The sequence below is a fragment of the Osmerus mordax genome, chromosome 11 (genome assembly GCF_038355195.1).
Source record: "Osmerus mordax isolate fOsmMor3 chromosome 11, fOsmMor3.pri, whole genome shotgun sequence".
NCBI lineage: Eukaryota > Metazoa > Chordata > Actinopteri > Osmeriformes > Osmeridae > Osmerus > Osmerus mordax.
In genome coordinates this window covers 765,879-790,000 of record NC_090060.1, presented here as the reverse complement: position 1 = coordinate 790,000, position 24,122 = coordinate 765,879, and the positions used below count along the sequence as shown (strand labels likewise).

Genomic DNA, 24,122 nt, shown 5'->3' with positions numbered 1-24,122 from the left:
GACTCATTTTCTGTTCTATTGTAAATGTGTTTTTGCTCATTCTTGTTTGGAGCCATGCCGGATGTCCCGAATAGCCACCCGGTCATCTTACTGCAACACACGAATGTCTGACAGAAATAAAGTGTCCTTCAAATCAAGTTCTGTGAGATGCCAGTGAACCACACTAAGCAAAAAGAGCATTTCTCCCCGTCAGGGAATGGAACCCTGGTCTCCCGCGTGACACTGACCACTATACTAACGAGGACACGGTAGTCTGACTTGGAGCGCCGTGCTAGCTCAAGAGGTTACACGCGGCAAAGAGGCCAAATCAACTGAAAGCAAGGCCAACGACGGTCCACGCAAGAGCAGTGCATTGGCCGGGAATCGAACCCGGGCCTCCCGCGTGGCAGGCGAGAATTCTACCACTGAACCACCAATGCTTCCGTGACGAGTGGGACGTGACGTCACGTGCCAGAATGCCGTCACGCTAAGACGGGAGGCGAGAGGGTTGGAAAGGGTTACAAAAGGGTTACAAAAGCCAGAGAGATGCACAGTCTCTTTCGTGAGTCTTTCCGTCTGCCTCACGGTGGGGTTCCATGGTGTAACGGTCAGCACTCTGGACTCTGAATCCAGCAATCCGAGTTCAAATCTCGGTGGAACCTACAAGAGCTTTTGATCTGAGAACCCAAACCCGCCCTTGACAGCGGCTGCTTGGTTTCAACCTTCTTCTCAGGACACAGGGTTTGGGACCAATCATCGTCCTGTGAAGAACTGCTGGCAGATCCGGGCGTGGTTGAAGTCAGCCCCTGCTGGACAGATGGTTCCACGTGTCCCGCTTTTTTGTGCAAGTGTAACGCTGAAGAATACGCGTTGTTCAGTTATTGCTAAAGGGACATGTAAAACCATGCCCCCTAATAGTGTTACCATGGTGTTGGTGTGGGGACAGTGGGATGGGGGCTGCATTCGCCCATTCTTGTGTGGAGCGGTGCGGGGTGAACCCCCTTCTTGGGAGGTTCGGGATGAATCCCCTTTCATCAAGTTTCAAACACAAATATTCGTATTTTTCATTTAATGTTGTTAAGAAGAGCCAAGTTAGCTACTTTAAATGATGTTATTCATCTAGTCTAGGTAACTTCAGTCATTTGAGGAGTGATGCGATGGTTCTGATAGCCGCACGTGTTAGCGACGAGAAACCTAAAACCATACGATCACGACTCATTTTCTGTTCTATTGTAAATGTGTTTTTGCTCATTCTTGTTTGGAGCCATGCCGGATGTCCCGAATAGCCACCCGGTCATCTTACTGCAACACACGAATGTCTGACAGAAATAAAGTGTCCTTCAAATCAAGTTCTGTGAGATGCCAGTGAACCACACTAAGCAAAAAGAGCATTTCTCCCCGTCAGGGAATGGAACCCTGGTCTCCCGCGTGACAGGCGGGGATACTGACCACTATACTAACGAGGACACGGTAGTCTGACTTGGAGCGCCGTGCTAGCTCAAGAGGTTACACGCGGCAAAGAGGCCAAATCAACTGAAAGCAAGGCCAACGACGGTCCACGCAAGAGCAGTGCATTGGCCGGGAATCGAACCCGGGCCTCCCGCGTGGCAGGCGAGAATTCTACCACTGAACCACCAATGCTTCCGTGACGAGTGGGACGTGACGTCACGTGCCAGAATGCCGTCACGCTAAGACGGGAGGCGAGAGGGTTGGAAAGGGTTACAAAAGGGTTACAAAAGCCAGAGAGATGCACAGTCTCTTTCGTGAGTCTTTCCGTCTGCCTCACGGTGGGGTTCCATGGTGTAACGAACGGTCAGCACTCTGGACTCTGAATCCAGCAATCCGAGTTCAAATCTCGGTGGAACCTACAAGAGCTTTTGATCTGAGAACCCAAACCCGCCCTTGACAGCGGCTGCTTGGTTTCAACCTTCTTCTCAGGACACAGGGTTTGGGACCAATCATCGTCCTGTGAAGAACTGCTGGCAGATCCGGGCGTGGTTGAAGTCAGCCCCTGCTGGACAGATGGTTCCACGTGTCCCGCTTTTTTGTGCAAGTGTAACGCTGAAGAATACGCGTTGTTCAGTTATTGCTAAAGGGACATGTAAAACCATGCCCCCTAATAGTGTTACCATGGTGTTGGTGTGGGGACAGTGGGATGGGGGCTGCATTCGCCCATTCTTGTGTGGAGCGGTGCGGGGTGAACCCCCTTCTTGGGAGGTTCGGGATGAATCCCCTTTCATCAAGTTTCAAACACAAATATTCGTATTTTTCATTTAATGTTGTTAAGAAGAGCCAAGTTAGCTACTTTAAATGATGTTATTCATCTAGTCTAGGTAACTTCAGTCATTTGAGGAGTGATGCGATGGTTCTGATAGCCGCACGTGTTAGCGACGAGAAACCTAAAACCATACGATCACGACTCATTTTCTGTTCTATTGTAAATGTGTTTTTGCTCATTCTTGTTTGGAGCCATGCCGGATGTCCCGAATAGCCACCCGGTCATCTTACTGCAACACACGAATGTCTGACAGAAATAAAGTGTCCTTCAAATCAAGTTCTGTGAGATGCCAGTGAACCACACTAAGCAAAAAGAGCATTTCTCCCCGTCAGGGAATGGAACCCTGGTCTCCCGCGTGACAGGCGGGGATACTGACCACTATACTAACGAGGACACGGTAGTCTGACTTGGAGCGCCGTGCTAGCTCAAGAGGTTACACGCGGCAAAGAGGCCAAATCAACTGAAAGCAAGGCCAACGACGGTCCACGCAAGAGCAGTGCATTGGCCGGGAATCGAACCCGGGCCTCCCGCGTGGCAGGCGAGAATTCTACCACTGAACCACCAATGCTTCCGTGACGAGTGGGACGTGACGTCACGTGCCAGAATGCCGTCACGCTAAGACGGGAGGCGAGAGGGTTGGAAAGGGTTACAAAAGGGTTACAAAAGCCAGAGAGATGCACAGTCTCTTTCGTGAGTCTTTCCGTCTGCCTCACGGTGGGGTTCCATGGTGTAACGAACGGTCAGCACTCTGGACTCTGAATCCAGCAATCCGAGTTCAAATCTCGGTGGAACCTACAAGAGCTTTTGATCTGAGAACCCAAACCCGCCCTTGACAGCGGCTGCTTGGTTTCAACCTTCTTCTCAGGACACAGGGTTTGGGACCAATCATCGTCCTGTGAAGAACTGCTGGCAGATCCGGGCGTGGTTGAAGTCAGCCCCTGCTGGACAGATGGTTCCACGTGTCCCGCTTTTTTGTGCAAGTGTAACGCTGAAGAATACGCGTTGTTCAGTTATTGCTAAAGGGACATGTAAAACCATGCCCCCTAATAGTGTTACCATGGTGTTGGTGTGGGGACAGTGGGATGGGGGCTGCATTCGCCCATTCTTGTGTGGAGCGGTGCGGGGTGAACCCCCTTCTTGGGAGGTTCGGGATGAATCCCCTTTCATCAAGTTTCAAACACAAATATTCGTATTTTTCATTTAATGTTGTTAAGAAGAGCCAAGTTAGCTACTTTAAATGATGTTATTCATCTAGTCTAGGTAACTTCAGTCATTTGAGGAGTGATGCGATGGTTCTGATAGCCGCACGTGTTAGCGACGAGAAACCTAAAACCATACGATCACGACTCATTTTCTGTTCTATTGTAAATGTGTTTTTGCTCATTCTTGTTTGGAGCCATGCCGGATGTCCCGAATAGCCACCCGGTCATCTTACTGCAACACACGAATGTCTGACAGAAATAAAGTGTCCTTCAAATCAAGTTCTGTGAGATGCCAGTGAACCACACTAAGCAAAAAGAGCATTTCTCCCCGTCAGGGAATGGAACCCTGGTCTCCCGCGTGACAGGCGGGGATACTGACCACTATACTAACGAGGACACGGTAGTCTGACTTGGAGCGCCGTGCTAGCTCAAGAGGTTACACGCGGCAAAGAGGCCAAATCAACTGAAAGCAAGGCCAACGACGGTCCACGCAAGAGCAGTGCATTGGCCGGGAATCGAACCCGGGCCTCCCGCTTGGCAGGCGAGAATTCTACCACTGAACCACCAATGCTTCCTTGACGAGTGGGACGTGACGTCACGTGCCAGAATGCCGTCACGCTAAGACGGGAGGCGAGAGGGTTGGAAAGGGTTACAAAAGGGTTACAAAAGCCAGAGAGATGCACAGTCTCTTTCGTGAGTCTTTCCGTCTGCCTCACGGTGGGGTTCCATGGTGTAACGAACGGTCAGCACTCTGGACTCTGAATCCAGCAATCCGAGTTCAAATCTCGGTGGAACCTACAAGAGCTTTTGATCTGAGAACCCAAACCCGCCCTTGACAGCGGCTGCTTGGTTTCAACCTTCTTCTCAGGACACAGGGTTTGGGACCAATCATCGTCCTGTGAAGAACTGCTGGCAGATCCGGGCGTGGTTGAAGTCAGCCCCTGCTGGACAGATGGTTCCACGTGTCCCGCTTTTTTGTGCAAGTGTAACGCTGAAGAATACGCGTTGTTCAGTTATTGCTAAAGGGACATGTAAAACCATGCCCCCTAATAGTGTTACCATGGTGTTGGTGTGGGGACAGTGGGATGGGGGCTGCATTCGCCCATTCTTGTGTGGAGCGGTGCGGGGTGAACCCCCTTCTTGGGAGGTTCGGGATGAATCCCCTTTCATCAAGTTTCAAACACAAATATTCGTATTTTTCATTTAATGTTGTTAAGAAGAGCCAAGTTAGCTACTTTAAATGATGTTATTCATCTAGTCTAGGTAACTTCAGTCATTTGAGGAGTGATGCGATGGTTCTGATAGCCGCACGTGTTAGCGACGAGAAACCTAAAACCATACGATCACGACTCATTTTCTGTTCTATTGTAAATGTGTTTTTGCTCATTCTTGTTTGGAGCCATGCCGGATGTCCCGAATAGCCACCCGGTCATCTTACTGCAACACACGAATGTCTGACAGAAATAAAGTGTCCTTCAAATCAAGTTCTGTGAGATGCCAGTGAACCACACTAAGCAAAAAGAGCATTTCTCCCCGTCAGGGAATGGAACCCTGGTCTCCCGCGTGACAGGCGGGGATACTGACCACTATACTAACGAGGACACGGTAGTCTGACTTGGAGCGCCGTGCTAGCTCAAGAGGTTACACGCGGCAAAGAGGCCAAATCAACTGAAAGCAAGGCCAACGACGGTCCACGCAAGAGCAGTGCATTGGCCGGGAATCGAACCCGGGCCTCCCGCGTGGCAGGCGAGAATTCTACCACTGAACCACCAATGCTTCCGTGACGAGTGGGACGTGACGTCACGTGCCAGAATGCCGTCACGCTAAGACGGGAGGCGAGAGGGTTGGAAAGGGTTACAAAAGGGTTACAAAAGCCAGAGAGATGCACAGTCTCTTTCGTGAGTCTTTCCGTCTGCCTCACGGTGGGGTTCCATGGTGTAACGAACGGTCAGCACTCTGGACTCTGAATCCAGCAATCCGAGTTCAAATCTCGGTGGAACCTACAAGAGCTTTTGATCTGAGAACCCAAACCCGCCCTTGACAGCGGCTGCTTGGTTTCAACCTTCTTCTCAGGACACAGGGTTTGGGACCAATCATCGTCCTGTGAAGAACTGCTGGCAGATCCGGGCGTGGTTGAAGTCAGCCCCTGCTGGACAGATGGTTCCACGTGTCCCGCTTTTTTGTGCAAGTGTAACGCTGAAGAATACGCGTTGTTCAGTTATTGCTAAAGGGACATGTAAAACCATGCCCCCTAATAGTGTTACCATGGTGTTGGTGTGGGGACAGTGGGATGGGGGCTGCATTCGCCCATTCTTGTGTGGAGCGGTGCGGGGTGAACCCCCTTCTTGGGAGGTTCGGGATGAATCCCCTTTCATCAAGTTTCAAACACAAATATTCGTATTTTTCATTTAATGTTGTTAAGAAGAGCCAAGTTAGCTACTTTAAATGATGTTATTCATCTAGTCTAGGTAACTTCAGTCATTTGAGGAGTGATGCGATGGTTCTGATAGCCGCACGTGTTAGCGACGAGAAACCTAAAACCATACGATCACGACTCATTTTCTGTTCTATTGTAAATGTGTTTTTGCTCATTCTTGTTTGGAGCCATGCCGGATGTCCCGAATAGCCACCCGGTCATCTTACTGCAACACACGAATGTCTGACAGAAATAAAGTGTCCTTCAAATCAAGTTCTGTGAGATGCCAGTGAACCACACTAAGCAAAAAGAGCATTTCTCCCCGTCAGGGAATGGAACCCTGGTCTCCCGCGTGACAGGCGGGGATACTGACCACTATACTAACGAGGACACGGTAGTCTGACTTGGAGCGCCGTGCTGGCTCAAGAGGTTACACGCGGCAAAGAGGCCAAATCAACTGAAAGCAAGGCCAACGACGGTCCACGCAAGAGCAGTGCATTGGCCGGGAATCGAACCCGGGCCTCCCGCGTGGCAGGCGAGAATTCTACCACTGAACCACCAATGCTTCCGTGACGAGTGGGACGTGACGTCACGTGCCAGAATGCCGTCACGCTAAGACGGGAGGCGAGAGGGTTGGAAAGGGTTACAAAAGGGTTACAAAAGCCAGAGAGATGCACAGTCTCTTTCGTGAGTCTTTCCGTCTGCCTCACGGTGGGGTTCCATGGTGTAACGAACGGTCAGCACTCTGGACTCTGAATCCAGCAATCCGAGTTCAAATCTCGGTGGAACCTACAAGAGCTTTTGATCTGAGAACCCAAACCCGCCCTTGACAGCGGCTGCTTGGTTTCAACCTTCTTCTCAGGACACAGGGTTTGGGACCAATCATCGTCCTGTGAAGAACTGCTGGCAGATCCGGGCGTGGTTGAAGTCAGCCCCTGCTGGACAGATGGTTCCACGTGTCCCGCTTTTTTGTGCAAGTGTAACGCTGAAGAATACGCGTTGTTCAGTTATTGCTAAAGGGACATGTAAAACCATGCCCCCTAATAGTGTTACCATGGTGTTGGTGTGGGGACAGTGGGATGGGGGCTGCATTTGCCCATTCTTGTGTGGAGCGGTGCGGGGTGAACCCCCTTCTTGGGAGGTTCGGGATGAATCCCCTTTCATCAAGTTTCAAACACAAATATTCGTATTTTTCATTTAATGTTGTTAAGAAGAGCCAAGTTAGCTACTTTAAATGATGTTATTCATCTAGTCTAGGTAACTTCAGTCATTTGAGGAGTGATGCGATGGTTCTGATAGCCGCACGTGTTAGCGACGAGAAACCTAAAACCATACGATCACGACTCATTTTCTGTTCTATTGTAAATGTGTTTTTGCTCATTCTTGTTTGGAGCCATGCCGGATGTCCCGAATAGCCACCCGGTCATCTTACTGCAACACACGAATGTCTGACAGAAATAAAGTGTCCTTCAAATCAAGTTCTGTGAGATGCCAGTGAACCACACTAAGCAAAAAGAGCATTTCTCCCCGTCAGGGAATGGAACCCTGGTCTCCCGCGTGACAGGCGGGGATACTGACCACTATACTAACGAGGACACGGTAGTCTGACTTGGAGCGCCGTGCTAGCTCAAGAGGTTACACGCGGCAAAGAGGCCAAATCAACTGAAAGCAAGGCCAACGACGGTCCACGCAAGAGCAGTGCATTGGCCGGGAATCGAACCCGGGCCTCCCGCGTGGCAGGCGAGAATTCTACCACTGAACCACCAATGCTTCCGTGACGAGTGGGACGTGACGTCACGTGCCAGAATGCCGTCACGCTAAGACGGGAGGCGAGAGGGTTGGAAAGGGTTACAAAAGGGTTACAAAAGCCAGAGAGATGCACAGTCTCTTTCGTGAGTCTTTCCGTCTGCCTCACGGTGGGGTTCCATGGTGTAACGAACGGTCAGCACTCTGGACTCTGAATCCAGCAATCCGAGTTCAAATCTCGGTGGAACCTACAAGAGCTTTTGATCTGAGAACCCAAACCCGCCCTTGACAGCGGCTGCTTGGTTTCAACCTTCTTCTCAGGACACAGGGTTTGGGACCAATCATCGTCCTGTGAAGAACTGCTGGCAGATCCGGGCGTGGTTGAAGTCAGCCCCTGCTGGACAGATGGTTCCACGTGTCCCGCTTTTTTGTGCAAGTGTAACGCTGAAGAATACGCGTTGTTCAGTTATTGCTAAAGGGACATGTAAAACCATGCCCCCTAATAGTGTTACCATGGTGTTGGTGTGGGGACAGTGGGATGGGGGCTGCATTCGCCCATTCTTGTGTGGAGCGGTGCGGGGTGAACCCCCTTCTTGGGAGGTTCGGGATGAATCCCCTTTCATCAAGTTTCAAACACAAATATTCGTATTTTTCATTTAATGTTGTTAAGAAGAGCCAAGTTAGCTACTTTAAATGATGTTATTCATCTAGTCTAGGTAACTTCAGTCATTTGAGGAGTGATGCGATGGTTCTGATAGCCGCACGTGTTAGCGACGAGAAACCTAAAACCATACGATCACGACTCATTTTCTGTTCTATTGTAAATGTGTTTTTGCTCATTCTTGTTTGGAGCCATGCCGGATGTCCCGAATAGCCACCCGGTCATCTTACTGCAACACACGAATGTCTGACAGAAATAAAGTGTCCTTCAAATCAAGTTCTGTGAGATGCCAGTGAACCACACTAAGCAAAAAGAGCATTTCTCCCCGTCAGGGAATGGAACCCTGGTCTCCCGCGTGACAGGCGGGGATACTGACCACTATACTAACGAGGACACGGTAGTCTGACTTGGAGCGCCGTGCTAGCTCAAGAGGTTACACGCGGCAAAGAGGCCAAATCAACTGAAAGCAAGGCCAACGACGGTCCACGCAAGAGCAGTGCATTGGCCGGGAATCGAACCCGGGCCTCCCGCGTGGCAGGCGAGAATTCTACCACTGAACCACCAATGCTTCCGTGACGAGTGGGACGTGACGTCACGTGCCAGAATGCCGTCACGCTAAGACGGGAGGCGAGAGGGTTGGAAAGGGTTACAAAAGGGTTACAAAAGCCAGAGAGATGCACAGTCTCTTTCGTGAGTCTTTCCGTCTGCCTCACGGTGGGGTTCCATGGTGTAACGAACGGTCAGCACTCTGGACTCTGAATCCAGCAATCCGAGTTCAAATCTCGGTGGAACCTACAAGAGCTTTTGATCTGAGAACCCAAACCCGCCCTTGACAGCGGCTGCTTGGTTTCAACCTTCTTCTCAGGACACAGGGTTTGGGACCAATCATCGTCCTGTGAAGAACTGCTGGCAGATCCGGGCGTGGTTGAAGTCAGCCCCTGCTGGACAGATGGTTCCACGTGTCCCGCTTTTTTGTGCAAGTGTAACGCTGAAGAATACGCGTTGTTCAGTTATTGCTAAAGGGACATGTAAAACCATGCCCCCTAATAGTGTTACCATGGTGTTGGTGTGGGGACAGTGGGATGGGGGCTGCATTCGCCCATTCTTGTGTGGAGCGGTGCGGGGTGAACCCCCTTCTTGGGAGGTTCGGGATGAATCCCCTTTCATCAAGTTTCAAACACAAATATTCGTATTTTTCATTTAATGTTGTTAAGAAGAGCCAAGTTAGCTACTTTAAATGATGTTATTCATCTAGTCTAGGTAACTTCAGTCATTTGAGGAGTGATGCGATGGTTCTGATAGCCGCACGTGTTAGCGACGAGAAACCTAAAACCATACGATCACGACTCATTTTCTGTTCTATTGTAAATGTGTTTTTGCTCATTCTTGTTTGGAGCCATGCCGGATGTCCCGAATAGCCACCCGGTCATCTTACTGCAACACACGAATGTCTGACAGAAATAAAGTGTCCTTCAAATCAAGTTCTGTGAGATGCCAGTGAACCACACTAAGCAAAAAGAGCATTTCTCCCCGTCAGGGAATGGAACCCTGGTCTCCCGCGTGACAGGCGGGGATACTGACCACTATACTAACGAGGACACGGTAGTCTGACTTGGAGCGCCGTGCTAGCTCAAGAGGTTACACGCGGCAAAGAGGCCAAATCAACTGAAAGCAAGGCCAACGACGGTCCACGCAAGAGCAGTGCATTGGCCGGGAATCGAACCCGGGCCTCCCGCGTGGCAGGCGAGAATTCTACCACTGAACCACCAATGCTTCCGTGACGAGTGGGACGTGACGTCACGTGCCAGAATGCCGTCACGCTAAGACGGGAGGCGAGAGGGTTGGAAAGGGTTACAAAAGGGTTACAAAAGCCAGAGAGATGCACAGTCTCTTTCGTGAGTCTTTCCGTCTGCCTCATGGTGGGGTTCCATGGTGTAACGAACGGTCAGCACTCTGGACTCTGAATCCAGCAATCCGAGTTCAAATCTCGGTGGAACCTACAAGAGCTTTTGATCTGAGAACCCAAACCCGCCCTTGACAGCGGCTGCTTGGTTTCAACCTTCTTCTCAGGACACAGGGTTTGGGACCAATCATCGTCCTGTGAAGAACTGCTGGCAGATCCGGGCGTGGTTGAAGTCAGCCCCTGCTGGACAGATGGTTCCACGTGTCCCGCTTTTTTGTGCAAGTGTAACGCTGAAGAATACGCGTTGTTCAGTTATTGCTAAAGGGACATGTAAAACCATGCCCCCTAATAGTGTTACCATGGTGTTGGTGTGGGGACAGTGGGATGGGGGCTGCATTCGCCCATTCTTGTGTGGAGCGGTGCGGGGTGAACCCCCTTCTTGGGAGGTTCGGGATGAATCCCCTTTCATCAAGTTTCAAACACAAATATTCGTATTTTTCATTTAATGTTGTTAAGAAGAGCCAAGTTAGCTACTTTAAATGATGTTATTCATCTAGTCTAGGTAACTTCAGTCATTTGAGGAGTGATGCGATGGTTCTGATAGCCGCACGTGTTAGCGACGAGAAACCTAAAACCATACGATCACGACTCATTTTCTGTTCTATTGTAAATGTGTTTTTGCTCATTCTTGTTTGGAGCCATGCCGGATGTCCCGAATAGCCACCCGGTCATCTTACTGCAACACACGAATGTCTGACAGAAATAAAGTGTCCTTCAAATCAAGTTCTGTGAGATGCCAGTGAACCACACTAAGCAAAAAGAGCATTTCTCCCCGTCAGGGAATGGAACCCTGGTCTCCCGCGTGACAGGCGGGGATACTGACCACTATACTAACGAGGACACGGTAGTCTGACTTGGAGCGCCGTGCTAGCTCAAGAGGTTACACGCGGCAAAGAGGCCAAATCAACTGAAAGCAAGGCCAACGACGGTCCACGCAAGAGCAGTGCATTGGCCGGGAATCGAACCCGGGCCTCCCGCGTGGCAGGCGAGAATTCTACCACTGAACCACCAATGCTTCCGTGACGAGTGGGACGTGACGTCACGTGCCAGAATGCCGTCACGCTAAGACGGGAGGCGAGAGGGTTGGAAAGGGTTACAAAAGGGTTACAAAAGCCAGAGAGATGCACAGTCTCTTTCGTGAGTCTTTCCGTCTGCCTCACGGTGGGGTTCCATGGTGTAACGAACGGTCAGCACTCTGGACTCTGAATCCAGCAATCCGAGTTCAAATCTCGGTGGAACCTACAAGAGCTTTTGATCTGAGAACCCAAACCCGCCCTTGACAGCGGCTGCTTGGTTTCAACCTTCTTCTCAGGACACAGGGTTTGGGACCAATCATCGTCCTGTGAAGAACTGCTGGCAGATCCGGGCGTGGTTGAAGTCAGCCCCTGCTGGACAGATGGTTCCACGTGTCCCGCTTTTTTGTGCAAGTGTAACGCTGAAGAATACGCGTTGTTCAGTTATTGCTAAAGGGACATGTAAAACCATGCCCCCTAATAGTGTTACCATGGTGTTGGTGTGGGGACAGTGGGATGGGGGCTGCATTCGCCCATTCTTGTGTGGAGCGGTGCGGGGTGAACCCCCTTCTTGGGAGGTTCGGGATGAATCCCCTTTCATCAAGTTTCAAACACAAATATTCGTATTTTTCATTTAATGTTGTTAAGAAGAGCCAAGTTAGCTACTTTAAATGATGTTATTCATCTAGTCTAGGTAACTTCAGTCATTTGAGGAGTGATGCGATGGTTCTGATAGCCGCACGTGTTAGCGACGAGAAACCTAAAACCATACGATCACGACTCATTTTCTGTTCTATTGTAAATGTGTTTTTGCTCATTCTTGTTTGGAGCCATGCCGGATGTCCCGAATAGCCACCCGGTCATCTTACTGCAACACACGAATGTCTGACAGAAATAAAGTGTCCTTCAAATCAAGTTCTGTGAGATGCCAGTGAACCACACTAAGCAAAAAGAGCATTTCTCCCCGTCAGGGAATGGAACCCTGGTCTCCCGCGTGACAGGCGGGGATACTGACCACTATACTAACGAGGACACGGTAGTCTGACTTGGAGCGCCGTGCTAGCTCAAGAGGTTACACGCGGCAAAGAGGCCAAATCAACTGAAAGCAAGGCCAACGACGGTCCACGCAAGAGCAGTGCATTGGCCGGGAATCGAACCCGGGCCTCCCGCGTGGCAGGCGAGAATTCTACCACTGAACCACCAATGCTTCCGTGACGAGTGGGACGTGACGTCACGTGCCAGAATGCCGTCACGCTAAGACGGGAGGCGAGAGGGTTGGAAAGGGTTACAAAAGGGTTACAAAAGCCAGAGAGATGCACAGTCTCTTTCGTGAGTCTTTCCGTCTGCCTCACGGTGGGGTTCCATGGTGTAACGAACGGTCAGCACTCTGGACTCTGAATCCAGCAATCCGAGTTCAAATCTCGGTGGAACCTACAAGAGCTTTTGATCTGAGAACCCAAACCCGCCCTTGACAGCGGCTGCTTGGTTTCAACCTTCTTCTCAGGACACAGGGTTTGGGACCAATCATCGTCCTGTGAAGAACTGCTGGCAGATCCGGGCGTGGTTGAAGTCAGCCCCTGCTGGACAGATGGTTCCACGTGTCCCGCTTTTTTGTGCAAGTGTAACGCTGAAGAATACGCGTTGTTCAGTTATTGCTAAAGGGACATGTAAAACCATGCCCCCTAATAGTGTTACCATGGTGTTGGTGTGGGGACAGTGGGATGGGGGCTGCATTCGCCCATTCTTGTGTGGAGCGGTGCGGGGTGAACCCCCTTCTTGGGAGGTTCGGGATGAATCCCCTTTCATCAAGTTTCAAACACAAATATTCGTATTTTTCATTTAATGTTGTTAAGAAGAGCCAAGTTAGCTACTTTAAATGATGTTATTCATCTAGTCTAGGTAACTTCAGTCATTTGAGGAGTGATGCGATGGTTCTGATAGCCGCACGTGTTAGCGACGAGAAACCTAAAACCATACGATCACGACTCATTTTCTGTTCTATTGTAAATGTGTTTTTGCTCATTCTTGTTTGGAGCCATGCCGGATGTCCCGAATAGCCACCCGGTCATCTTACTGCAACACACGAATGTCTGACAGAAATAAAGTGTCCTTCAAATCAAGTTCTGTGAGATGCCAGTGAACCACACTAAGCAAAAAGAGCATTTCTCCCCGTCAGGGAATGGAACCCTGGTCTCCCGCGTGACAGGCGGGGATACTGACCACTATACTAACGAGGACACGGTAGTCTGACTTGGAGCGCCGTGCTAGCTCAAGAGGTTACACGCGGCAAAGAGGCCAAATCAACTGAAAGCAAGGCCAACGACGGTCCACGCAAGAGCAGTGCATTGGCCGGGAATCGAACCCGGGCCTCCCGCGTGGCAGGCGAGAATTCTACCACTGAACCACCAATGCTTCCGTGACGAGTGGGACGTGACGTCACGTGCCAGAATGCCGTCACGCTAAGACGGGAGGCGAGAGGGTTGGAAAGGGTTACAAAAGGGTTACAAAAGCCAGAGAGATGCACAGTCTCTTTCGTGAGTCTTTCCGTCTGCCTCATGGTGGGGTTCCATGGTGTAACGAACGGTCAGCACTCTGGACTCTGAATCCAGCAATCCGAGTTCAAATCTCGGTGGAACCTACAAGAGCTTTTGATCTGAGAACCCAAACCCGCCCTTGACAGCGGCTGCTTGGTTTCAACCTTCTTCTCAGGACACAGGGTTTGGGACCAATCATCGTCCTGTGAAGAACTGCTGGCAGATCCGGGCGTGGTTGAAGTCAGCCCCTGCTGGACAGATGGTTCCACGTGTCCCGCTTTTTTGTGCAAGTGTAACGCTGAAGAATACGCGTTGTTCAGTTATTGCTAAAGGGACATGTAAAACCATGCCCCCTAATAGTGTTACCATGGTGTTGGTGTGGGGACAGTGGGATGGGGGCTGCATTCGCCCATTCTTGTGTGGAGCGGTGCGGGGTGAACCCCCTTCTTGGGAGGTTCGGGATGAATCCCCTTTCATCAAGTTTCAAACACAAATATTCGTATTTTTCATTTAATGTTGTTAAGAAGAGCCAAGTTAGCTACTTTAAATGATGTTATTCATCTAGTCTAGGTAACTTCAGTCATTTGAGGAGTGATGCGATGGTTCTGATAGCCGCACGTGTTAGCGACGAGAAACCTAAAACCATACGATCACGACTCATTTTCTGTTCTATTGTAAATGTGTTTTTGCTCATTCTTGTTTGGAGCCATGCCGGATGTCCCGAATAGCCACCCGGTCATCTTACTGCAACACACGAATGTCTGACAGAAATAAAGTGTCCTTCAAATCAAGTTCTGTGAGATGCCAGTGAACCACACTAAGCAAAAAGAGCATTTCTCCCCGTCAGGGAATGGAACCCTGGTCTCCCGCGTGACAGGCGGGGATACTGACCACTATACTAACGAGGACACGGTAGTCTGACTTGGAGCGCCGTGCTAGCTCAAGAGGTTACACGCGGCAAAGAGGCCAAATCAACTGAAAGCAAGGCCAACGACGGTCCACGCAAGAGCAGTGCATTGGCCGGGAATCGAACCCGGGCCTCCCGCGTGGCAGGCGAGAATTCTACCACTGAACCACCAATGCTTCCGTGACGAGTGGGACGTGACGTCACGTGCCAGAATGCCGTCACGCTAAGACGGGAGGCGAGAGGGTTGGAAAGGGTTACAAAAGGGTTACAAAAGCCAGAGAGATGCACAGTCTCTTTCGTGAGTCTTTCCGTCTGCCTCACGGTGGGGTTCCATGGTGTAACGAACGGTCAGCACTCTGGACTCTGAATCCAGCAATCCGAGTTCAAATCTCGGTGGAACCTACAAGAGCTTTTGATCTGAGAACCCAAACCCGCCCTTGACAGCGGCTGCTTGGTTTCAACCTTCTTCTCAGGACACAGGGTTTGGGACCAATCATCGTCCTGTGAAGAACTGCTGGCAGATCCGGGCGTGGTTGAAGTCAGCCCCTGCTGGACAGATGGTTCCACGTGTCCCGCTTTTTTGTGCAAGTGTAACGCTGAAGAATACGCGTTGTTCAGTTATTGCTAAAGGGACATGTAAAACCATGCCCCCTAATAGTGTTACCATGGTGTTGGTGTGGGGACAGTGGGATGGGGGCTGCATTCGCCCATTCTTGTGTGGAGCGGTGCGGGGTGAACCCCCTTCTTGGGAGGTTCGGGATGAATCCCCTTTCATCAAGTTTCAAACACAAATATTCGTATTTTTCATTTAATGTTGTTAAGAAGAGCCAAGTTAGCTACTTTAAATGATGTTATTCATCTAGTCTAGGTAACTTCAGTCATTTGAGGAGTGATGCGATGGTTCTGATAGCCGCACGTGTTAGCGACGAGAAACCTAAAACCATACGATCACGACTCATTTTCTGTTCTATTGTAAATGTGTTTTTGCTCATTCTTGTTTGGAGCCATGCCGGATGTCCCGAATAGCCACCCGGTCATCTTACTGCAACACACGAATGTCTGACAGAAATAAAGTGTCCTTCAAATCAAGTTCTGTGAGATGCCAGTGAACCACACTAAGCAAAAAGAGCATTTCTCCCCGTCAGGGAATGGAACCCTGGTCTCCCGCGTGACAGGCGGGGATACTGACCACTATACTAACGAGGACACGGTAGTCTGACTTGGAGCGCCGTGCTAGCTCAAGAGGTTACACGCGGCAAAGAGGCCAAATCAACTGAAAGCAAGGCCAACGACGGTCCACGCAAGAGCAGTGCATTGGCCGGGAATCGAACCCGGGCCTCCCGCGTGGCAGGCGAGAATTCTACCACTGAACCACCAATGCTTCCGTGACGAGTGGGACGTGACGTCACGTGCCAGAATGCCGTCACGCTAAGACGGGAGGCGAGAGGGTTGGAAAGGGTTACAAAAGGGTTACAAAAGCCAGAGAGATGCACAGTCTCTTTCGTGAGTCTTTCCGTCTGCCTCACGGTGGGGTTCCATGGTGTAACGAACGGTCAGCACTCTGGACTCTGAATCCAGCAATCCGAGTTCAAATCTCGGTGGAACCTACAAGAGCTTTTGATCTGAGAACCCAAACCCGCCCTTGACAGCGGCTGCTTGGTTTCAACCTTCTTCTCAGGACACAGGGTTTGGGACCAATCATCGTCCTGTGAAGAACTGCTGGCAGATCCGGGCGTGGTTGAAGTCAGCCCCTGCTGGACAGATGGTTCCACGTGTCCCGCTTTTTTGTGCAAGTGTAACGCTGAAGAATACGCGTTGTTCAGTTATTGCTAAAGGGACATGTAAAACCATGCCCCCTAATAGTGTTACCATGGTGTTGGTGTGGGGACAGTGGGATGGGGGCTGCATTCGCCCATTCTTGTGTGGAGCGGTGCGGGGTGAACCCCCTTCTTGGGAGGTTCGGGATGAATCCCCTTTCATCAAGTTTCAAACACAAATATTCGTATTTTTCATTTAATGTTGTTAAGAAGAGCCAAGTTAGCTACTTTAAATGATGTTATTCATCTAGTCTAGGTAACTTCAGTCATTTGAGGAGTGATGCGATGGTTCTGATAGCCGCACGTGTTAGCGACGAGAAACCTAAAACCATACGATCACGACTCATTTTCTGTTCTATTGTAAATGTGTTTTTGCTCATTCTTGTTTGGAGCCATGCCGGATGTCCCGAATAGCCACCCGGTCATCTTACTGCAACACACGAATGTCTGACAGAAATAAAGTGTCCTTCAAATCAAGTTCTGTGAGATGCCAGTGAACCACACTAAGCAAAAAGAGCATTTCTCCCCGTCAGGGAATGGAACCCTGGTCTCCCGCGTGACAGGCGGGGATACTGACCACTATACTAACGAGGACACGGTAGTCTGACTTGGAGCGCCGTGCTAGCTCAAGAGGTTACACGCGGCAAAGAGGCCAAATCAACTGAAAGCAAGGCCAACGACGGTCCACGCAAGAGCAGTGCATTGGCCGGGAATCGAACCCGGGCCTCCCGCGTGGCAGGCGAGAATTCTACCACTGAACCACCAATGCTTCCGTGACGAGTGGGACGTGACGTCACGTGCCAGAATGCCGTCACGCTAAGACGGGAGGCGAGAGGGTTGGAAAGGGTTACAAAAGGGTTACAAAAGCCAGAGAGATGCACAGTCTCTTTCGTGAGTCTTTCCGTCTGCCTCATGGTGGGGTTCCATGGTGTAACGAACGGTCAGCACTCTGGACTCTGAATCCAGCAATCCGAGTTCAAATCTCGGTGGAACCTACAAGAGCTTTTGATCTGAGAACCCAAACCCGCCCTTGACAGCGGCTGCTTGGTTTCAACCTTCTTCTCAGGACACAGGGTTTGGGACCAATCATCGTCCTGTGAAGAACTGCTGGCAGATCCGGGCGTGGTTGAAGTCAGCCCCTGCTGGACAGATGGTTCCACGTGTCCCGCTTTTTTGTGCAAGTGTAACGCTGAAGAATACGCGTTGTTCAGTTATTGCTAAAGGGACATGTAAAACCATGCCCCCTAATAGTGTTACCATGGTGTTGGTGTGGGGACAGTGGGATGGGGGCTGCATTCGCCCATTCTTGTGTGGAGCGGTGCGGGGTGAACCCCCTTCTTGGGAGGTTCGGGATGAATCCCCTTTCATCAAGTTTCAAACACAAATATTCGTATTTTTCATTTAATGTTGTTAAGAAGAGCCAAGTTAGCTACTTTAAATGATGTTATTCATCTAGTCTAGGTAACTTCAGTCATTTGAGGAGTGATGCGATGGTTCTGATAGCCGCACGTGTTAGCGACGAGAAACCTAAAACCATACGATCACGACTCATTTTCTGTTCTATTGTAAATGTGTTTTTGCTCATTCTTGTTTGGAGCCATGCCGGATGTCCCGAATAGCCACCCGGTCATCTTACTGCAACACACGAATGTCTGACAGAAATAAAGTGTCCTTCAAATCAAGTTCTGTGAGATGCCAGTGAACCACACTAAGCAAAAAGAGCATTTCTCCCCGTCAGGGAATGGAACCCTGGTCTCCCGCGTGACAGGCGGGGATACTGACCACTATACTAACGAGGACACGGTAGTCTGACTTGGAGCGCCGTGCTAGCTCAAGAGGTTACACGCGGCAAAGAGGCCAAATCAACTGAAAGCAAGGCCAACGACGGTCCACGCAAGAGCAGTGCATTGGCCGGGAATCGAACCCGGGCCTCCCGCGTGGCAGGCGAGAATTCTACCACTGAACCACCAATGCTTCCGTGACGAGTGGGACGTGACGTCACGTGCCAGAATGCCGTCACGCTAAGACGGGAGGCGAGAGGGTTGGAAAGGGTTACAAAAGGGTTACAAAAGCCAGAGAGATGCACAGTCTCTTTCGTGAGTCTTTCCGTCTGCCTCACGGTGGGGTTCCATGGTGTAACGAACGGTCAGCACTCTGGACTCTGAATCCAGCAATCCGAGTTCAAATCTCGGTGGAACCTACAAGAGCTTTTGATCTGAGAACCCAAACCCGCCCTTGACAGCGGCTGCTTGGTTTCAACCTTCTTCTCAGGACACAGGGTTTGGGACCAATCATCGTCCTGTGAAGAACTGCTGGCAGATCCGGGCGTGGTTGAAGTCAGCCCCTGCTGGACAGATGGTTCCACGTGTCCCGCTTTTTTGTGCAAGTGTAACGCTGAAGAATACGCGTTGTTCAGTTATTGCTAAAGGGACATGTAAAACCATGCCCCCTAATAGTGTTACCATGGTGTTGGTGTGGGGACAGTGGGATGGGGGCTGCATTCGCCCATTCTTGTGTGGAGCGGTGCGGGGTGAACCCCCTTCTTGGGAGGTTCGGGATGAATCCCCTTTCATCAAGTTTCAAACACAAATATTCGTATTTTTCATTTAATGTTGTTAAGAAGAGCCAAGTTAGCTACTTTAAATGATGTTATTCATCTAGTCTAGGTAACTTCAGTCATTTGAGGAGTGATGCGATGGTTCTGATAGCCGCACGTGTTAGCGACGAGAAACCTAAAACCATACGATCACGACTCATTTTCTGTTCTATTGTAAATGTGTTTTTGCTCATTCTTGTTTGGAGCCATGCCGGATGTCCCGAATAGCCACCCGGTCATCTTACTGCAACACACGAATGTCTGACAGAAATAAAGTGTCCTTCAAATCAAGTTCTGTGAGATGCCAGTGAACCACACTAAGCAAAAAGAGCATTTCTCCCCGTCAGGGAATGGAACCCTGGTCTCCCGCGTGACAGGCGGGGATACTGACCACTATACTAACGAGGACACGGTAGTCTGACTTGGAGCGCCGTGCTAGCTCAAGAGGTTACACGCGGCAAAGAGGCCAAATCAACTGAAAGCAAGGCCAACGACGGTCCACGCAAGAGCAGTGCATTGGCCGGGAATCGAACCCGGGCCTCCCGCGTGGCAGGCGAGAATTCTACCACTGAACCACCAATGCTTCCGTGACGAGTGGGACGTGACGTCACGTGCCAGAATGCCGTCACGCTAAGACGGGAGGCGAGAGGGTTGGAAAGGGTTACAAAAGGGTTACAAAAGCCAGAGAGATGCACAGTCTCTTTCGTGAGTCTTTCCGTCTGCCTCACGGTGGGGTTCCATGGTGTAACGAACGGTCAGCACTCTGGACTCTGAATCCAGCAATCCGAGTTCAAATCTCGGTGGAACCTACAAGAGCTTTTGATCTGAGAACCCAAACCCGCCCTTGACAGCGGCTGCTTGGTTTCAACCTTCTTCTCAGGACACAGGGTTTGGGACCAATCATCGTCCTGTGAAGAACTGCTGGCAGATCCGGGCGTGGTTGAAGTCAGCCCCTGCTGGACAGATGGTTCCACGTGTCCCGCTTTTTTGTGCAAGTGTAACGCTGAAGAATACGCGTTGTTCAGTTATTGCTAAAGGGACATGTAAAACCATGCCCCCTAATAGTGTTACCATGGTGTTGGTGTGGGGACAGTGGGATGGGGGCTGCATTCGCCCATTCTTGTGTGGAGCGGTGCGGGGTGAACCCCCTTCTTGGGAGGTTCGGGATGAATCCCCTTTCATCAAGTTTCAAACACAAATATTCGTATTTTTCATTTAATGTTGTTAAGAAGAGCCAAGTTAGCTACTTTAAATGATGTTATTCATCTAGTCTAGGTAACTTCAGTCATTTGAGGAGTGATGCGATGGTTCTGATAGCCGCACGTGTTAGCGACGAGAAACCTAAAACCATACGATCACGACTCATTTTCTGTTCTATTGTAAATGTGTTTTTGCTCATTCTTGTTTGGAGCCATGCCGGATGTCCCGAATAGCCACCCGGTCATCTTACTGCAACACACGAATGTCTGACAGAAATAAAGTGTCCTTCAAATCAAGTTCTGTGAGATGCCAGTGAACCACACTAAGCAAAAAGAGCATTTCTCCCCGTCAGGGAATGGAACCCTGGTCTCCCGCGTGACAGGCGGGGATACTGACCACTATACTAACGAGGACACGGTAGTCTCACTTGGAGCGCCGTGCTAGCTCAAGAGGTTACACGCGGCAAAGAGGCCAAATCAACTGAAAGCAAGGCCAACGACGGTCCACGCAAGAGCAGTGCATTGGCCGGGAATCGAACCCGGGCCTCCCGCGTGGCAGGCGAGAATTCTACCACTGAACCACCAATGCTTCCGTGACGAGTGGGACGTGACGTCACGTGCCAGAATGCCGTCACGCTAAGACGGGAGGCGAGAGGGTTGGAAAGGGTTACAAAAGGGTTACAAAAGCCAGAGAGATGCACAGTCTCTTTCGTGAGTCTTTCCGTCTGCCTCACGGTGGGGTTCCATGGTGTAACGAACGGTCAGCACTCTGGACTCTGAATCCAGCAATCCGAGTTCAAATCTCGGTGGAACCTACAAGAGCTTTTGATCTGAGAACCCAAACCCGCCCTTGACAGCGGCTGCTTGGTTTCAACCTTCTTCTCAGGACACAGGGTTTGGGACCAATCATCGTCCTGTGAAGAACTGCTGGCAGATCCGGGCGTGGTTGAAGTCAGCCCCTGCTGGACAGATGGTTCCACGTGTCCCGCTTTTTTGTGCAAGTGTAACGCTGAAGAATACGCGTTGTTCAGTTATTGCTAAAGGGACATGTAAAACCATGCCCCCTAATAGTGTTACCATGGTGTTGGTGTGGGGACAGTGGGATGGGGGCTGCATTCGCCCATTCTTGTGTGGAGCGGTGCGGGGTGAACCCCCTTCTTGGGAGGTTCGGGATGAATCCCCTTTCATCAAGTTTCAAACACAAATATTCGTATTTTTCATTTAATGTTGTTAAGAAGAGCCAAGTTAGCTACTTTAAATGATGTTATTCATCTAGTCTAGGTAACTTCAGTCATTTGAGGAGTGATGCGATGGTTCTGATAGCCGCACGTGTTAGCGACGAGAAACCTAAAACCATACGATCACGACTCATTTTCTGTTCTATTGTAAATGTGTTTTTGCTCATTCTTGTTTGGAGCCATGCCGGATGTCCCGAATAGCCACCCGGTCATCTTACTGCAACACACGAATGTCTGACAGAAATAAAGTGTCCTTCAAATCAAGTTCTGTGAGATGCCAGTGAACCACACTAAGCAAAAAGAGCATTTCTCCCCGTCAGGGAATGGAACCCTGGTCTCCCGCGTGACAGGCGGGGATACTGACCACTATACTAACGAGGACACGGTAGTCTGACTTGGAGCGCCGTGCTAGCTCAAGAGGTTACACGCGGCAAAGAGGCCAAATCAACTGAAAGCAAGGCCAACGACGGTCCACGCAAGAGCAGTGCATTGGCCGGGAATCGAACCCGGGCCTCCCGCGTGGCAGGCGAGAATTCTACCACTGAACCACCAATGCTTCCGTGACGAGTGGGACGTGACGTCACGTGCCAGAATGCCGTCACGCTAAGACGGGAGGCGAGAGGGTTGGAAAGGGTTACAAAAGGGTTACAAAAGCCAGAGAGATGCACAGTCTCTTTCGTGAGTCTTTCCGTCTGCCTCATGGTGGGGTTCCATGGTGTAACGAACGGTCAGCACTCTGGACTCTGAATCCAGCAATCCGAGTTCAAATCTCGGTGGAACCTACAAGAGCTTTTGATCTGAGAACCCAAACCCGCCCTTGACAGCGGCTGCTTGGTTTCAACCTTCTTCTCAGGACACAGGGTTTGGGACCAATCATCGTCCTGTGAAGAACTGCTGGCAGATCCGGGCGTGGTTGAAGTCAGCCCCTGCTGGACAGATGGTTCCACGTGTCCCGCTTTTTTGTGCAAGTGTAACGCTGAAGAATACGCGTTGTTCAGTTATTGCTAAAGGGACATGTAAAACCATGCCCCCTAATAGTGTTACCATGGTGTTGGTGTGGGGACAGTGGGATGGGGGCTGCATTCGCCCATTCTTGTGTGGAGCGGTGCGGGGTGAACCCCCTTCTTGGGAGGTTCGGGATGAATCCCCTTTCATCAAGTTTCAAACACAAATATTCGTATTTTTCATTTAATGTTGTTAAGAAGAGCCAAGTTAGCTACTTTAAATGATGTTATTCATCTAGTCTAGGTAACTTCAGTCATTTGAGGAGTGATGCGATGGTTCTGATAGCCGCACGTGTTAGCGACGAGAAACCTAAAACCATACGATCACGACTCATTTTCTGTTCTATTGTAAATGTGTTTTTGCTCATTCTTGTTTGGAGCCATGCCGGATGTCCCGAATAGCCACCCGGTCATCTTACTGCAACACACGAATGTCTGACAGAAATAAAGTGTCCTTCAAATCAAGTTCTGTGAGATGCCAGTGAACCACACTAAGCAAAAAGAGCATTTCTCCCCGTCAGGGAATGGAACCCTGGTCTCCCGCGTGACAGGCGGGGATACTGACCACTATACTAACGAGGACACGGTAGTCTGACTTGGAGCGCCGTGCTAGCTCAAGAGGTTACACGCGGCAAAGAGGCCAAATCAACTGAAAGCAAGGCCAACGACGGTCCACGCAAGAGCAGTGCATTGGCCGGGAATCGAACCCGGGCCTCCCGCGTGGCAGGCGAGAATTCTACCACTGAACCACCAATGCTTCCGTGACGAGTGGGACGTGACGTCACGTGCCAGAATGCCGTCACGCTAAGACGGGAGGCGAGAGGGTTGGAAAGGGTTACAAAAGGGTTACAAAAGCCAGAGAGATGCACAGTCTCTTTCGTGAGTCTTTCCGTCTGCCTCACGGTGGGGTTCCATGGTGTAACGAACGGTCAGCACTCTGGACTCTGAATCCAGCAATCCGAGTTCAAATCTCGGTGGAACCTACAAGAGCTTTTGATCTGAGAACCCAAACCCGCCCTTGACAGCGGCTGCTTGGTTTCAACCTTCTTCTCAGGACACAGGGTTTGGGACCAATCATCGTCCTGTGAAGAACTGCTGGCAGATCCGGGCGTGGTTGAAGTCAGCCCCTGCTGGACAGATGGTTCCACGTGTCCCGCTTTTTTGTGCAAGTGTAACGCTGAAGAATACGCGTTGTTCAGTTATTGCTAAAGGGACATGTAAAACCATGCCCCCTAATAGTGTTACCATGGTGTTGGTGTGGGGACAGTGGGATGGGGGCTGCATTCGCCCATTCTTGTGTGGAGCGGTGCGGGGTGAACCCCCTTCTTGGGAGGTTCGGGATGAATCCCCTTTCATCAAGTTTCAAACACAAATATTCGTATTTTTCATTTAATGTTGTTAAGAAGAGCCAAGTTAGCTACTTTAAATGATGTTATTCATCTAGTCTAGGTAACTTCAGTCATTTGAGGAGTGATGCGATGGTTCTGATAGCCGCACGTGTTAGCGACGAGAAACCTAAAACCATACGATCACGACTCATTTTCTGTTCTATTGTAAATGTGTTTTTGC

The 24,122-nt window shown here is 50.3% G+C and overlaps 2 non-coding genes across 2 annotated transcripts; one reads left to right on the top strand and one right to left on the bottom strand.

Annotated features, from left to right (window-relative positions):
• Positions 1-569: 569 nt before the first annotated feature.
• Positions 570-641, top strand: trnaq-cug (transfer RNA glutamine (anticodon CUG)). The gene has a single exon. It is a non-coding gene; the product is annotated as a tRNA-Gln (tRNA).
• Positions 642-3,959: 3,318 nt separating this feature from the next.
• Positions 3,960-4,030, bottom strand: trnag-gcc (transfer RNA glycine (anticodon GCC)). The gene has a single exon. It is a non-coding gene; the product is annotated as a tRNA-Gly (tRNA).
• Between the last annotated feature and the right edge of the window lie 20,092 nt (positions 4,031-24,122).